A 17,761-nucleotide genomic window follows, 5' to 3' on the forward strand; every position below is an offset into this window, starting at 1 on the left:
CTGTGGGATAACTTTAAATGGTATAAAATATGTGTAATTTAGATATTGGAGTCCCTGAAATGGAGAGCCAGGGGACCAAAAATAATATTTGAGGAAATAATGGCTAAAAATGTTCTAAATTTGGTGAAAACTATAAACCCACAGATCCAAGAATCTCAACAAACCCCAAGCACAAAAACATGAAGAAAACAACATCATAATCAAATTACTTAAAGCCAGTGATAAAGAGAAAATCAAAAGCAGCTGAGAAAAAAGACATATTACAGACAAACAAAAATGAAGATGACAAAAGATTTCTTGTCAGAAACAAAGCAAAATAGAAGACAGAAGAATGATATCTTTAAAGTAGTAAAAGAAAAAACCTGTCAAGCTAGAATTATATGCCCAATGGAAATATCTTTCAGAAATGAAGGTGATCAGAATGAATGGGAAGACAAGGCACAGACTGGGAGAAAATATTTGCAAGAGATACAACTGATTGGGGCCGGCCTGGTGGCACAGCGGTTAGGTGTACACATTCTGCTTCAGCGGCCCAGAGTTTGCCAGTTTGGATCCTGGGTGCGGACATGGTACCGCTTGTCAAGCCATGCTGTGGTAGGCATCTCACATATAAAATAGAGGAAGATGGGCACCGATGTTAGCTCAAGGCCAGTCCTCCTCAGCCAAAAAAAGGAGGAGGATTGGCAGTAGATGTTAGCTCAGGGCTAATTTTCCTCAAAAACAAAACAAAAAAAAACAAAAAAGACACCACTGATCAAGGGCTGTCATCCAAAATATACAAAGAACTTGTAAAACTCAACAATAAGAAAAAACAATCTAAATAAAAAATGAGCCAAAACCTTAACAGACACTTCACCAAAGATGTACAGATGGCAAATAAGCATATGAAAAGATGCTCCACATTATATGTCATCAGAGAAATGCAAACTAAAACAACAAGATGCCACTAATCGATACGCCCATTAGAATGGCCAAAATCTGAAACACTGACAACACCAAATGGTGATGAGGATGTGGAGCAACAGGAACTCTCATTCATTGCTGGTGGGAATGCAAAATGGTACAGCCACTTTGGAAGACAGTTTGGCAGTTTCTTATAAAATTAAACATACTCTTACCATACGATGCAGCAATTGTACTCCTTGGTATTTACCCAAAGGAGTTGAAAACTTACGTCCACAAAAACCTGCACATGGGTGTTGATAGCAGCTTTATTCATTATTACCAAAACTTGGAATCAACCAGGATGTCCTTCAGTAGGTGAATGGATAAATAAACTGTGATACATCCAGATGATGGAACATTATTCAGTGCTAAAAAGAAATGAGCTATTAAGCCCCGAAAAGACATGCATATTACTAAGTGAAAGAAGTCTGTCTGAAAAGACTATATACCATATGATTCTAACCAAATGACATTCTGGAAAAGGCAAAACTGTGGAGACAGTAAAAAGATCAGTGGTTGCCAGAGGTTGGAGCGAGGAGGAAGGATGAGTCAGCAGAGCACAGAGGATTTTGGGGGCAGCGAAAATACTCTGTATGATGCTATAATAGTGCATACACGTAATTTTACATTTGTTCAAACCCATAGAATGTACAATACCAAGAGTGAACCCTAAGGTAAACTGTGGGCTTTGGGTTATTATGATGTGTCAGGCTAGGTTCATCAATTGCAACAAATGTACCAGTCTCATGAGGGTTGTTGATAATGGGGCAGGCTATGCATGTATAGAGTCAGGGTGTAAGTGGGAAATCTCTGTACCTCCCTCTCAATTTTGCTATGAACCGAACACTGCTCTAAATAAAGAAAATCTTTAAAAAAAAGAATTATAAGAGGAAAAAAGAAAGACAGGTGAAATACTTTTTCAGATATACAAAAGCTGAAAGAATTAGTCACCAGCAGACTTATCTTACAAGAAATATTATTGTAAGTCTTCCAAGCAGAAGGAAAAGGATATCAGAGGGAAACCTGTGTCTACATAGAATAATAAAGAACATCAGAAATGACAGCTACGTAAGTAAAGACTTTTGTCTTCTTAGCTAAATCTCTTTAAAAGATAATTGACGGTTTAAAGCAAAATAACAATGGTATTACGTAGAAGAAAATGCATGACAACGACAACCCAAAGGCTGGGAGGGGAGAAATAGAAGTATACCATTATAAGGCTCTTATATTATACACGAAGTGGTATAATATCTTGTGAAGTTAAACTGATAAATTAAGGATTTAAATTATAAACCCTAAAGCAACCACAAAAGTAGCCCAACAAAGAGATAGAGCTAATAAGTCAACAAAGGAGGTAAAAATGGAATTATGAAAAATATCCAACTAACCCCAAAAAAGGCAGAACAAGAGGGGAAAATGAACAAAAAGATAGATGGGAACACTAGAAAACAAATAGCAAGATGATAGAATTAAAGGCAACGTATCAATAATCACAGTAAATGTAAACAGGCTAAGTACCCAAATTAAAACAAAGATTGTCATATTGGATAAAAAAGTAGGCTCAACTATATATTGTCTACAAGAAATCCACTTCAAATATAAAAACACAAATAGATTAAAAGTAAAAGGATAGAAACAATATACCACGGTAAATGTAGTCAAAAGAAAACTTTTGAGTGGTTATATTAACACCAGATAAAGTAGATTTCAGAGAAAGAATTTTACCAGGGCTAAAGAGAGTAATTTCGTAATGACGAAGGGGTCAATTCATCAAGATGACATAATAATCCTAACCATCTGTTCACCTCATAACAGAGCTTCAAAATACACGACACAAAACCCGATAGAACTACGAGGAGTTATAGACAAAACCACAGTTATCGTCTGAATTCTAAAACCTCTCTCTCAATAACTGATAGAACAAGTAGGTAGAAAATCAGAGCTAGTGGTTTAGTTCAACCAGAAAGGAAGATGCAGGAAGGCATGAGGGGAAATGAGTGAACTACCCTGGAGGGCAGATAATAGACAAAAACATGAAAACAAGGAAGATGAACGCAGTAACTCCGGGGCCCTAGGGAAAGAAAGTGTTTGGTAAACGTGAAGCTCTCCTGTTACCAACTGTAATTAGGTCAGAAGACTTCCAGTTTCCGTAATGTCAGCCTTTTTTTTTTTTTTAAATTTTTGTATAAACAATCTATAAGTTTTTGCCGGAGGAATATTGTTGCTCTTTAATCATACAGAACCAGTCTGGTGCAGAATCCTTTGAATTTTATGAAGTCAAACTGAGAGAACAGCCGATGACAGAGAGGAGACCTGCTTTTTAGTCCAGTCCTAGAAGCTTATCTGAGCGACCCCAAGCATAGAAGGCTAAAACGAGGAAATGATGTAAGCCACTACAGTCATGCATCACTTAATGACAGGGACACATTCTGAGAAATGCGTCATTAGGCAATTTTGTTGTTATGTGAATGTCATAGAGTGTACTCAAAGGGGACAAAATTTGCTACCCCGTAATGTGTCTCTTTAAATGAGGATTATTTTAAGCTGATTATTTTTAAGCAATAGAGGACTCAGAAAGTTTTTCTTGTTACCTATTAACTGCCTAAAAGAATTCAGATAACACCTGTCCCAGGAAGTGAGCTATCACCTTAGCATAACATGAGGGAGGTGGGAGACAGGGTGGGACCTAGAAAAGCCTGTTTGTTGGGCTCCCCTCTGTCTTCTTCTGTTTCTGTGTCACCAGACACTTGTTTTCCAAACATTTGCTTCTTTTCACCTACCTGTGAATTGCCTTCCTTCCCTCTGAAGTCCCTGACTCTCCCCACCCCCAACATCTCCTTTTGTCTTTAGCCAAGGATGGTATCTAAGGTGAAGGCTTTGGTCATTTTGGTGAATTACTTGGTTTTCCTTCATTTCTCCCATGTATACATGTTATTATACTTTTGTTTTTCTTCTGTTATTCTGTTTCATGTCAAGTTAATTCTTAGACCAGCCAGAAGAACCTAGCAGGGTAGAGGAGAATTCCTTCCTCCCCTACAGTACTTACACAAACCTAGCCAGAGTAGCCTACTACACACCTGGGCAACATGGGACTAATCTTATGGGACCACTGTTGCATACGCAGTCCGTCATCATTATGCAGTACATGACTGTGTAATTAGAGGATAGTGAAGAATGGGCAGAGCTGCTGAGGAGACAATCCATTTGTCTACCCATCATCTATCCATCCATCCATCCATTATCCCTCTATTTATCCATTCATCCATTGTTCTCCATTTGTCCTTCAACCATCTGTCCATCTATCCACTCATTCATTCATGCACTAAGTAGTCACTAATGCTTAGGTGGGGGCAGGGGGACAGCTTCACCTGTGGCTCCCTGATCCTTGGTCTTATTCAGGGGTAACTGAGACTTCATATCTCATTTGCCTTCAGGGGAAGTTACCATCAAGGCACACCCAGGTCATCATTGTCCCTTGGGGGACTCTCTGGCAATAACAGATATCCTGTTGCATGAAACCATGGCCTATCCTATCAACTCAAGCCTTCTCAAACCAGGCCTCCAAAACACCACGTGGCCAGGAATTGGAGTGGAGCGGGAGACACACCTAGATCAAACTGTGTTGAAAGGAGAGGGAACCAGTCAGACAAGAGGCCCTCTCCAAAAAGGGAAATAGAAATGGGTAGGCCTGGGTTCACTTTTTCCCCTCTGTTTCTCCCATTTCTCCCCTATTTCTGTCTCTCCTATCCCCAACCCAAGAGCATAATTTGGTCCTTAAGAGCCAACCAATTGGCAGATGTACCAACCTCTTTTAGAAGTGCTGAAATAAACCCCATTTAAAAGGGAATTTGAAGACATATCAGCTTTGGAGTCTAGGTTCAAATCCCAGCTCTAACACTGAGAAGTTGTATAATCTTGATTAAGTCACTTAACTTCTCTAGGTCTTGGCTTTCCCATCTGTAAAATGGGGATGACAGCAACCTTGGAGGGACGGTTGAGAGGACTAAACCAGATAACACATGTGTGGGTATTATATCTCCCAGGCTACCACCCTGGGTATCCAGAGAAGAAAATCTAATTTTATTTTTCCGTAATTTAGCTTTAAACACTATCCTGAGCTCCCATTTTGCCTCCTGGTTAAATACAAACAAACAACAATTCTAGGCAAATTCAGACACTTGAGGGTGTTTCTTGGTCACTTCAGTTTTAAGCTCAGTCAAGTCAGTGTGTCCCCTCCTTTTTTCTCCCTGGAGTGTCCGCCCTTCTTCATCCTGAGGGACTTCACCTTCAGTGTCATCACCATAGCAGAGGGAGACACCTGCCCTCATTTAACTCCCTGAAATGCGACTCATCTTGACTTGCCTTTGGTCCAGAATACGCTGGCATCTTCTGGGACCTCACGTTCCTTATCTGTTATCTGGTCGTCAGCTCAGTTTTGCACGACTCACTCTGTACTCTCCTTGTCCTCCTTAGGGCCTCTGCCCTTCCTAGGCCACTATCTGGAAAGCGTTTTAAATTTAACTTTAAAAAAGCAAATAAATTTACATCATTCAATACACAAGGGGTACAAAAAAAGCCCCCCAGAAAACTCTTGTCCTTGTCCCCCAGCTCCTCCTCCTCTCTCTCGGCAACCATTTTTACCAGTTTTTTTTAATACGTTCTTTCAAAAATAATTTATGCATATTTACAAGCATATATGTGTATAAAATCATCTCCTATAGTTATAATATATATATATAATCATCTCCTATCTCTCATGGATCAGTTTACCTGGAATATATACACACAAATATATATATCTCAAATATACACACATACACACACACACACAAAATGTATATATTTATAAATACACACATTTTTCAGAGAGGCAGGCTCTGAACAATTTAACTCCCTGCAGGTATATGGGAATCTAGCCCCCAAGGCTGAGTCGTTCAATCAGATTTCTGCGATCTTTAACAACCTTCCACAGGTTCTTATTGAGCATCGACCATGCGCTGGCCACTGTGCAAGGCCCTAGGAAGAGAGCAGACAAAGGCAGCCTGCCCTCCGGGAGCTTGTGGCCCAGAAAGAAGGAGAGAGGCAATGATCAAGCCATTCAGTGCAGTTATAATAGGGTCCTGAGCAGGCAAGTACAGGGGGTTACAGAATACAGCTTTGCCTGTGTTGCTGTTTATATTTTCCCTCTTTTTAGTTTTAAACTATTAAATAAGAAAATTTGGAAAATACGAAGAAGAGAAGGGGTAATGCAGGATGCTGTGTGCTCCTTTTTTTACCCAGCAGGCAAGAGCTACATGGAGGGAAGAGGATTTTGTTGGTTGGAGGGCAGGTAGGTAGCAGATTCTTGGTGGCTGGCCTAGGCCTAGAAGGCTTAGAGTATCCTAAATTCAGAGAAAGCCAGTCCAGCACAGAAGTCACACTTTCTTGCGCATCCTGATCTCCTGCAGAGTTTGTAAAATATGATAGATTCCTGGGGCCTACCCCAGAGATTCTGTTTCTTAATATGAGACAGGAGCCAAGAATAGACCCTTGGCCTAATGTGGCTCTCAATACATTTCTGTTAAAGGAATGAATGAATTTTAGTGCAGGTAATCCAAGGATCACACTTAGATCTAGAGAAAGCTGCAGTAGGAAGTTTTGCCCATCTCAAAAATGTTACTAGGGAAATGCAAATCAAAACTACACTAAGATACCACCTTACGCCTGTCAAAATGGCTATAATCACTAAGACTAAAAATAACAAATGCTGGAGAGGGTGTGGAGAAAAGAGAGCCCTCGTACACTGCTGGTGGGAATGCAAACTGGTACAGCCACTATGGAAAACAGTATGGAGATTCCTCAAAAAACTAAAAATAGAACTACCATATGACCCAGCTATCCCATTACTGGGTATCTACCCAAATAATTTGAAATCAACAACCCAAAGTAGCCTTGGCACCCCTATGTTTGTTGCAGCACTATTCATAATAGCCAAGACATGGAAACAATCCAAGTGTCCATCAACTGATGATTGGATAAAAGAAGATGTGTTGTATGTGTGTATACACACAGACACACACAGACACACACACACACTGGAATACTACTCAGCCATAAAAAAGACAAATTCATCCCATTTGCAACAACATGGAAGGACCTGAAGGGAATTATGCTAAGCGAAATAAGCCAGACTGAGAAAGACAAACACCAGACGATTTCATTCATATGTGGAATATAAACAAACACACAGACAAAGAAAACAGTTCAGTGGTTACCAGGGGAAGAAGGGTGGGGGGTGGGCACAGGGGGTGAAGGGGAGCACTTACATGGTGACAGTCAAGAAACAATGTACAACTGAAATCTCACATTGATGTAAACTATTATGGATTCAATTAAAAAAAAATGTTACTAGGAGCATCCTGCACAGGAGAAAGGAGGAGAAAACCCTGTTCCTACCTTGTCCCTCATGCATCCTGTGGCCTCCTCCTCCCAGGACCCAGAATTCAGGCTGCAAGTATTTATACTCTAGTTCAGCTCTGTTTGGGGTTAAACAGGCTTTGGAGTTGGCTTGGGAACTTAACCAGGATTTATAACATTATTTCTATTGGAAAGTGTAATTGAGGTTCAAAGACCAATTCAAGACATGAACTTTTAGAATAAAATCCTTTGGTGAGTTGGACGCCACAGAGTGGAAAAGGAAAAGACAACATATAAAGTGTTGTAAAAAGTAACTTGAATGTAAAAATCTACCTGTCGTATGACTCCATTCGTATGAAATGTCCAGAAAGGCCAAATCTAAAGATGCAGAAACCAGATCAGTAGTTGCCTCAGGTTGGGGTAGGAATGGGATCTACGGTAAAAGGGAATGGGGGAATCGCTTTGGGGTGATGGAAATGTTCTAAAACTGGATTGTGGTGAGGGTTGCACAACTCTTTTAATTTACACCCCCCAAAAAATCACTGAATTGTACACTTCAAATGGGTGAATTTTATGGTATACAAAGTACACCTCATTAAAATTATTTTTAAAAAGTGACTTGAGCTGATCTCCAGATTACCCAGGAACACTCCCTTCGATTTGTGAAGCACTTTATAGCATAAAATATTTTCATTCTCATTATCCAATATAAGCCTCGCAACATCCTTGTGAGGAAATAGAATTATTTTCGATTTACAGTGGAGAGACTGAGGCTCAGAGTTGTTAAGTGACTTGAGTGGAAGGTGTGCTGTATGATTCCTTCACCCACTAAAACTTAAGTTGTAAACACCTTTCTCCAGGCACTTTACTCAGGAATGGAAGCAGGGGCCAGACACGGGTTTTTCTCGTCTGTTCTTCTGTCTTATCTTCAAGCCGATCTTCTCTCTGGCCGCCCCACTTTGTTGATTCTGTGTGCTTAGTGGGGCCTCTGGGTAAAGCCTCTTGCACCAGTAGCTTCAGACCTAGACCCTTTGACTGCGGGCAGGGGCTTAATCCTTAATTGGAAACATGCTGGGAATAAGTTGGGCTGAGTAGGTGGAGATCAGGTTAAGGACATCGAACCATATCCTGTAGACTGGTAATTTTCAACCTTGGCTGTGCCTCAGAACCATCACAAAATAAAAAGACAACCTACAGAATGAGAGAAAATATTTGCAAATCTTATATCTGATGAGTTCATATCCAAAATATATGAAGAACTCATACAACTCAATAGAAAAAAAGCAATCCAATTAAAAAATGGGCAGAGGATCTGAATAGCATTTTTCCAAAGAAGACATATGAATGGCCAACAGATACATGAAAAGATGCTCAACATCACTGATCATCAGGGAAATGCAAATCAAAACCTCAGTGAGATATCACCTTACACCTGTTAGAATGGATATTATCAAAAAGACAAGAAATAACAAGTGTTGGCAAGGACGTGGAGAAAAGGAAACCCTGTGCACTGTTGGAGGGAGTGTAAATTGGTGCAGCCACTATGGAAAAAGAGTATGGAGGTCCCTCAAAAAACTAAAAATAGAACTATCTCATGATCTAGTAATTCTATTCTAGATATTTATCTGAAGAAAATAAAAGTACTAACTCGAAAAGATATCTGCAGCGCCATGTTCATTCCAGCATTATTCACAATAGCCAGGACAACATGGAAACAAGCTGTGCCCATCGACGGATGAATGGATAAAGATATTATATATATATATATATATATATATATATGTATAATACATGTATTATGTATATGTATATGTACACAATGTAATATTATTCAGCTATACAAAGAAGGAAATCCTGCCATTTACAACAACATGGATGAACCTTGAGGGCATTATGCTACGTGAAATAAGTCAGACAGAGAAAGACAAATACTGTATGATCTCACTTAGATGTGAAATCTAAAAAATGAAAAAACCAACCAAACTTATAGATACAGAGAACAGATTGGTGGCTGCCAGGGGCAGGGGATGAGGGGGTAAGTGAAATGGACAAAAGTGGTCCAAAGGTAAAAACTTCCAGTTACGAGATAAATAAGTCCTGGGGATATAATGTACAGCATAGTGACAACAGTTAACAATACTGTACTGTATATTTTAAGTTTCGAAGAGAGTAGATCTTAAAAGTTCTAAGATAAAAAAAAACTGTAATGATAGATGTTAACTAAATTTATTGTGGTGATCATTTTGCAATATATACATATGTCAAATCATTATGATGTACACCTAAAACTAATACAATATTACATGTCAATTAAAAAAAAAAGAATCATCTAGGACCAAGCTTTTAAAAACACGCAGGCTGGGGGTCCAAGGCCAGTTCTACAGAATCAGATTCTGCGGGGGTTGGGGTCTGAGCATCTAAATGTTAACAGGACATTTTCATGCCTGATGGTGAAATTCTTGCTGTAGGCAGTGAGCAGTTATCGAAGGAAGGGAGCAATAGTACTATCTTAAGGAAGATTAATTTGGCAATCGTGGGAGGGAGAAGAGGAAGATTGGAGACAGGGAAACTGGTTCGGAAGCTGCGGAAATGGTCCAGGGATGAGCTGTGCTAAGGCCTGAAACTGGCTGGTGATGGGGAATAGATTGAAAGGGTTGGATGTGGAAGACATTTCAAGGCTTTGTAACATTTGGGAGGGCAGGCAGCGAGTGAGAGAGAAAAGAACAGAATTTAATGGTTTCTAGCAAACCCGCTAAAGCAAACCCATTTCTTTCCTTTTTGTCTAGTCATCAATTCTTTATTTGGGAGAGTGAGTCCTACAGCAGTGGATTCAGTGTTTCCTTTATTGACTCTGAGATTCAATGATAGATAGATCCCCAGCTTTTCAAACTGGTTACAGTTGTTTTTTAAAGGTAATCAGCAGTGTACCAAGAGGTGAGCAAAAGCCACAGAAAACACACGGCACCCCTCTCTAGAGCAAGGTTTGAAAACATTTTCTGCTAAAGGATCAGACAGTGAATAGGCTTTGTGAGCTGTACAGTTTCTGTAGCAACTACTCAGCTTCGCCACTGCATTGTGAAAGCAGCCATGACAATATCCACGTGAGTGAGCATGGCTGTGTTCCAATACAAGTATATTTGCAAAAGCAGGTGCTAAGCTGGATTTAGTCCACAGGCTGTAGCTTGCCAATCCCTGATCTAGAGCACTGATTTTACCAGAAAATTTGGAGAAATATTATTTTTACAACCCAAGTGCTTACAAGGTCTGCAATTTTTAGGGTCACCTTCTCTTTAACATCCAACCAGCTTCGTTCTGTAAGTGCAGGTTGTGTAAAGCACAAAAGCGCCTAAGCAAGGTGACAAGTGGGGCTGAAATCAGCCTTTTTGTAATTGATTGTTCAACGGGCCCCTTGTTGTGTAGTTTGCAAAAGGTGCCATATATACTAATGGAAGCCTTGATACACTTGCACTCCCACTGACCTGGCTCCAGTAGCTCTGTCTCCCTCTTCAGTACTTCTCAGGGTCCTGGGGACAGTTTTTGTTTTCCAGGTGGTGTTTAGCTTGTTTGCCGGGTGATGGCTTGCTGTCTCTCCTTTGGTCACCGCTGGCCACCTTGGAACTCCTTCTCCAGGATGTTCCCCTGATCCACTTTCCCACAAGGGTGGACTCAGGCCTCTCTCTTGATCCCAAGGTACTACACAGACAAGCAGGTGTATTAGACCTGGCTGAGGCCTGAGGCAGACGAGAATTTCGGCTCAGGAACAGAAACCCAGATCAGCCATCAGCTGTCACTGTTCCCATGTACCTTGGCTGAAGTCAGCCTTCTAGATTATTAATCAGTCACAACATCTGGTCAGAAACACCTGGATTTGGATCACTCACCTGCTTCAGACCTCCCTTCACAAGTAGAAGCCTCACACCTATTGCCCCCAAGAACCTGCTGGCCTTAGAGCTTTCCGTTAAACAAATGGGAATTTTAGTGGAAGTGAAGACACAATTTTTATACATTTTGAAAACACATAATAGAAGAAAATTTGCATTTGCTCCAAGCAGTTTTGGCCAATGGTCTCAGGCTCCTGGGTACAAGACCACTGGGTTCTGTCATTAAAGAAAATATTCTGTCAGTAGAAAACACCCAGAACCCCTGAATTAAACGCTTTCCTCTTATTTAGTGTGGATACACATTCTTTGCAGAAACTGCATATCTAGTATCAAACACAGTTGCCTGTGGCCAGTTTAAACGAGTTCCTACCCCTTTTTTGAGACCCCATCCTCATTCTCCCAGACTAACAGACTTGGCTCACTGCTTTCAGGCTGTGAGGGTTAAGGGTTTTTGTTTAGAAAATTCCAGCTTCCTGACGTGTCCACAGACTGGTTCTCCTTAAAGCATAGGGCTTATTTTCTCTTGGAAATTCTAGTCCTTATAAATCCAAACTCTAATGTGTTCATTCAGGTCTTAGCTATTCCAGACCCGGAGCTACACACAATGGTTACCGTTCTGCCTTTCCTAGAGAGTGAGGCCTCAGCATCAGGGGGAGGGGCTGAAAACAGGGACATCTCGCCTCAAGGCCATTTGTCCCTCTCCCCAACTTCCGAGCTTGGAGAGCCTCTCTTGTAACTCATTCTTCTGTTTGTAAAATTGTTTCTAGTTGCTTTGAGATTTCCCAGATGAATGTTGTTTTGGTAATGTGAAGCAAGAATGGAGGAATTTTAGACTTAAAAATAATTTTTAAAACGAAACACAGAACAAATCAAGTTTTAGCATCAGAGAAAAACTTTTTAGGTGGCAAGGTCATCTGGTCCCCCTGAGTTCCACTTTGGGGTCTCTCACTGGGTCCATGGATGTGCTTATTGGTCCTCTGGGCCCAGGACAGCCAAAACTTCTCCCCTTGGCTTCCCAGCTGACGCAGGCTGGCAGTGGCACCCAGCACTAAATGCAAAGGCAGTCTCACCCTTGGATCCAGGCAGTCGAGGTCTCCGTCCTGTCCCCTCTGCTTCACAGGACCCGCTCAGGCATTCTTCTGGCTGGGCCCCTCCCCACTGAGTGAGAACAAGGAGCCAAGGGGAGCCAAGGACAAGGAATGCCTTCCAGGTCAGGCTCTGGGTACCAGGGGCCCTGGGATTCTCTGCTGAAATGGCCCCAAGCCTTCTTCTCGGGCCTCTGATGAACGCTTCCCCAGATCCATCCTCTCAAAGGTGGACAGTGCTCTGATGTGCATACCTCGGGGTCCAAGAGGTGGCCAAGGGTGCTCAGGCGGGAGCCTGTGAATGGAATTTGGGCAGGGTTGTTTGCACACATGCGTGCAAGGCCCTCTGTCATGAGGAACAGAACAGGGGTGCATAGAGAAGCGGCATGAGCCGTGTGCCTAGGAGCCCCCATTTAAATTCTTGCCTTGGCCCCTGCAAATGTTAGTAGTGGGCCTGCCCAAGGGAGAACAGGTGGGAAGTATCCAGAGAAAATACAAGAATCATGATAGCAACACATTTACCAGAACTCCTGTTTTGGTGTAGGGAAAAAAGGATCCGTGAAGTCACTGCATTGAGAAACCTGGACTTAAAGCCTAATTTATTTTTCATTTTAAAAATCAGATAAAATTTTCAATAACCAAGATTCATTTGCTCAAAGATGGCAAAACTAGGTCCCTAGGTTATTGTGAGGATAAAAGGAGAATGTAGGCCAGATCCATCGGAGGGAGGCACTTAAGACATGCTAATATGATTGTTCTTTTTTGATTTTCCTCCAACGAGTCCCTAAGATAATGTTCAAAGCTTTACCTTTTCCTTCATTTGTCTTACACTGTCTGGTGGGATATAGTTAATAGAACACAGAAACTGAGATGTTTTTAAATGTCAAGTTAAGACAAGTTAATAATTGCTCTCCCACAACATGAGAGCAAACTGTAGTCCAAGATCAAAAGCAATTGTTTTTCTACTTTTCAGAGCTGCCAGAATTCCCACAGGGGTGTGCACCAGGTGAGTGTGGGGACAAGCTTAGAATCTGAATGATATCATTGTCACAGCTCACAGCTGGGGGCATCTATCCAGATTGATGGGATGTGAGTTAATCTGTCTTGTCAGAAAAGAAAGCAAGAGCTGAAAAACCGTGCTGATGAGCCATGCAATCCGCTTAACTATCTACACGTAGTACCTGCAGATGGTCTTCAAAGGCCAGTGAAGTTGTAGAGGATGTGGCTCATGCCAGAAATCACAGCTGTCATCCCTTACACTTGTGGAGTGCTTTGTTGTTTCCACAGGGCTGCCACAGACGAGATTTCACACCGTCCTCCACCTGTGGAGACAGAGCAGTGCTTGTCCACACAGAGCACCCGGGGATGGAACCTTCAGCATTCCCCAAACTCCCATTTGGAGAGAATGATGTTGGCTTTGTGGGTTGGGCAGAGCACTTTGTGGCTGCTGGGATTTGGTTGTGCCACCTTCTGTAAGACCCCTAACCAGTGTGGAAGCCACGATCCTTCAGGAAAGCCCCCACCCTGGGCCCCTGGGTGCAGCCCCTCCCATCAGGGCCCAGCGAATGAGGAGGCTGTGGTGCTCATGCCCATGGGTACCAGGTTGTCCTCCTCTGCCTGCCTTGGAGGAACAGTTGCTCTTAACATGGGTGGGCATCAGGAGACCCACGTTTTGAACCACCTAGGTCTGAAAGAGAGCTCTGGTCTGCAGATCTGGGTGGAGGGAGTGGTCCTGGGCATGTGGTACCTCTCAGGGCTTGGGGCCAGAGGCTCAACAACCTCATCATGGGTGTTCCAGCCAGTGCACTCAGAAAAGGAGCAGAGGCAGGCAGCCAAATCAACCCAAATTATCACAACTACCATTCATGGAGTGTCTCTAGACACTAAGTCTTTTTACATACGTTATCTCACTTAATCCTCACAATACCCTGCTTTGATTTTTATTCTTCCCAATTCACAGATAAGGAAACTAAGGCTTAGAAGGGTGAAGAAATTTCCCAAAAACATGCAGGTGGAAGTGGTGAACCAAGGGCTTTCTATAAAAAAGTCTGCTTATGGAAACTCAAAAGTGCAACCATTGGGCCAGAGGGTGCCCCCAGGGCATTGTCTAGGGAGCCTTATTTCACATTTGGGATTTTCATAATTGCAAACACTATCACATAAGATTCCAGTAAACTGAATGTGTGACAATTGCCACGCCTCTCCCCCAGGTCCTTAGAAGCATAGCACAGCCTGGCATGGCTCATTCCCACAGTCTGGGTCTCCTGGTTCAGGGCCTTCTCCTTACCTTCCAGAGGCCTCTCTATGGTTATCAAGACTGAGCCTGGGAAAGTGCCTGGTAACATTTGTCAGCTTTTGTCTCTGTCAGCTGGCGACATGCCGGAAGAAATATGATTCTCTGCAAGGCCTATCAGCTCTGTGGGGCAAAAACAACCTCCTGGGGCTTAGCAGTTCTCAGAAACGAAGGCATAGGTGTTTTCTCAAAGGACAACATACTCTTCTCCTCGATAGTTCTGTCTCAGGCTTCCCAGTTTTCCTGGTAGAAGAGGAAAGACATTGTGGATGGCTCCGTACCAGTCCTGGTGGGTTTTAACCGTCTTGGAAGACAGAACACATCCCTCAGGGGCCAGGGTGGGGCCAGGGGGAGTGCAGAACCCGGGTCCAATGCCTCGGACTGATGTTGAGTCCCGGGCTGGGTCAGGTGGATCGAGCCCACATCAGAAGTAGACTGAGCCATGCCATGCACTGAGAGCGAGTGTCGGACGACACCCGAGGAGAGGAGGGCCCGGGGTACACAGGAGTGTGAAACTGACGATGGAGGAGGGGAAACAGGTGGGTGGGAGCCAGGTGGAGCAGGAGCCATGGCAATCAGCAGGCCCCAGGTGGAAAAGAAGTGAGGCAACAGGGGCATGTGGAGCTTGTTATTTCTGGTTGCTGGGCCCATGGGTTCATCAGAGTTAGAAGAGAGAGACAGGTCATCGCAGTTGTTCACTCCTAAGAGGTATACTGTATAAGTTAAACTAAAACCCTATAGGATTCAAAACAAACTTCTGCACACACTGGCCTCCACTTTCCTCCATGTTCTAGGCTCAGCTCCACCAGTTCTCTCTTTCGTATACCCTACACCTCCGCCACAATCGTCTGTGTTCCTTCACACACCACACTCTCCTACCTCTCTGCCTGACTCTCCCCAAGTGCCGGTTCACCAGCTTTCTGCCTGTGGAAATCCTGCTCATCCAACCTGAACAGGGGAGTCACGTAAGAGGTACAACCAGGAAGGGTTTGGAAGCATAGAGACATGTGAATTAAAATAACGACGAGGTATCATGGCCTAGCTATGAAGTCAGCAGATTGAAAAAGCGGACAAACAAAAAACCATCCAATGCTGACACGGTTTTGGTGAAATAGGTACATCTATTGCTGGTGATGCTGTAAATGGGCCCAACCCTTTGAGGGGGGAACAATGGAACAATATATTTCAGGAGAGAGAGAAGTGTTCATGCCCTTTATGCCCCATCAATCTTACTTTGCAGAGCTCAGCTAAAGAAAATGATGTTAAAGAAGAAAAAAGCTACATGCATAAAGATACTCCTTACACCATAACTTTTAACTGTGAAAAAACCTGGAAATAGCCCAACTATCCCCCAGCACGGGATTGTAAAGGAAATTACATTCACCAACAGATGGAAATTATGATGAAAACTAGTTAGCAAGGCGAAATGCTTATAACCTAATACATAGGAGAGCACAAAATTGTATTGTGACTGTACTAGAAAAATCCCATAAATGTATGAATAAGGATATGTAAGGGAACACAGAAAAAGGAAAATCACTACTTAGGGCATTAGGGCATTATTTTTATTAGAATATTGTTGAGGTAATAAAAATCTCCCATGGAAAATGCTACCCTTCCTTTAAAAGCCCTGATTCACTTTGTTCCTACCTGGCTGTGGTCCTTACTACATCTGCCTTGAGGGTCATTATCGGAGCGTGCTAGATTTATCCCCCTTTGGACCATAAACTCTTCAAGGGCAAGGACTGTGTTTTACTTTTCTCTGTCTCATCTGAGCACTTGTATTTACCTGGCACATAGTAATGTTCAATCAATATTTGTTAAGTGAATTCAACCGCTGCTTAGGATTATGGTATGCTTAAAAATAAAACTCAGCGGATCATTCTTTCCACTCTCTTGTCTCCTTGCAAAAAGCACTCAGATAAACAGATATCTTTGGTATAAAGACCTCCTGAGAAAGAAAGACAGGAAATGTGACAAAACAGCAGGAGCTTATCCCTCCTGAAAAGAATAACGGGAATTTACCGAGGTACTATTCTGAAGAACCCAGGCTTTATTGCATGCCAGGGACGCTATGCACATCACCTTAGGCTCCTATTTTACAAATGAAAACCTCAAGTTCATAGATAGTGTGTCACTCACCCAAGTGAGTCAAATAGCTAGTGAGGGGTGGGTCATGACCCCAAAGCAGCCACAGGCTCTTAACCATCCCTACCCAGCATGCCTTGCAAGTCACTCTAAACAGCCCTATTTTGGCTGTTTGTCCAGGATGGTGACATCTCGGAGTCTTCCTTCTTCTTTTCTCTTTTTCCTTTTTCTCATCTTTAGGGGGCCAGTTAACATAAGGGGAGGGAGTGAGTAGACTCCCGCACGTACCGTTATCTCCCTTTCTCGCAGTCTGCAACTCAGACTCTTTTCACCTCGCTTAGGTTTTTTTCTCGTTTCAGCATCCTGGAGCCCAGGATTTTACTCCATACTCCTTGAATTGCTGTGGTCATCAGTCTTTTTCTCCTCAAGAAAATCACACACACTCCCTTTTATCAGTGACATTTCCCCATGCCTGAGTGTATAAATCATTTCTAGGACATGTTTTCTTTAACTGAATACAGTCTCATACACTGAGGATAGGGCTTGGGGATTAAAACAGCAGTTGTTCCAAAACGGTTTCTTCCAAAATTATACGAATTTTCTTTTTTCTTGGAAGTAAAGCTTTTTCACAAGTTGCACATTTTTAACATTGAATACTCTCCTTCTCTTGCTGTGTCCACTTTCCTCTTTTTCTTCCATGCATTTTGTCTGTGGTGCAAAACTGACTTGTTTTAGTCTCCCTTAATATGAGTAATGATAGCATCTAATTAATCCCCAGCTACACCGGGGCACAGACAGGCCCCTCCGCCTGCTGTTGTCTCAGAGCTGCCTCCTCTTTTGCTCACTTACATGCCTCTTAGCTTTATTTTGTGCTCTTCAAATTATCTTCCTAAAACACAAAATTCCGCACAACTAAAAATTCATTCGGAAAATAGATGGTGCTTATGAAGTCCCAAACTACAGATCCCACCCATTCTCATTGTCTGGGGCTTACACAGTTGAACATTAAGTGGTAGCAGATGCTCCTTGCTGGAAACTCAATTTCCAGGCCTGTATTTCATCATTTCCTCTAA

The 17,761-nt window shown here is 42.4% G+C and overlaps 1 long non-coding RNA gene across 1 annotated transcript in view; it reads right to left on the bottom strand.

Moving 5' to 3' along the window:
* Positions 1 to 9,552: 9,552 nt before the first annotated feature.
* Positions 9,553 to 17,761, bottom strand: part of LOC139076330 (uncharacterized) — a 30,069-nt gene continuing 21,860 nt past the window's right edge. The window contains exons 3-4 of the long non-coding RNA XR_011527795.1: positions 13,489 to 13,629; positions 9,553 to 12,602 (exon numbers count right to left, since the gene is read on the bottom strand). This is a non-coding gene — a long non-coding RNA (uncharacterized lncRNA). The remainder of the gene's footprint in view (positions 12,603 to 13,488; positions 13,630 to 17,761) is intronic.

Source organism: Equus przewalskii, chromosome 1 (genome assembly GCF_037783145.1).
Source record: "Equus przewalskii isolate Varuska chromosome 1, EquPr2, whole genome shotgun sequence".
NCBI classification, from domain to species: domain Eukaryota; kingdom Metazoa; phylum Chordata; class Mammalia; order Perissodactyla; family Equidae; genus Equus; species Equus przewalskii.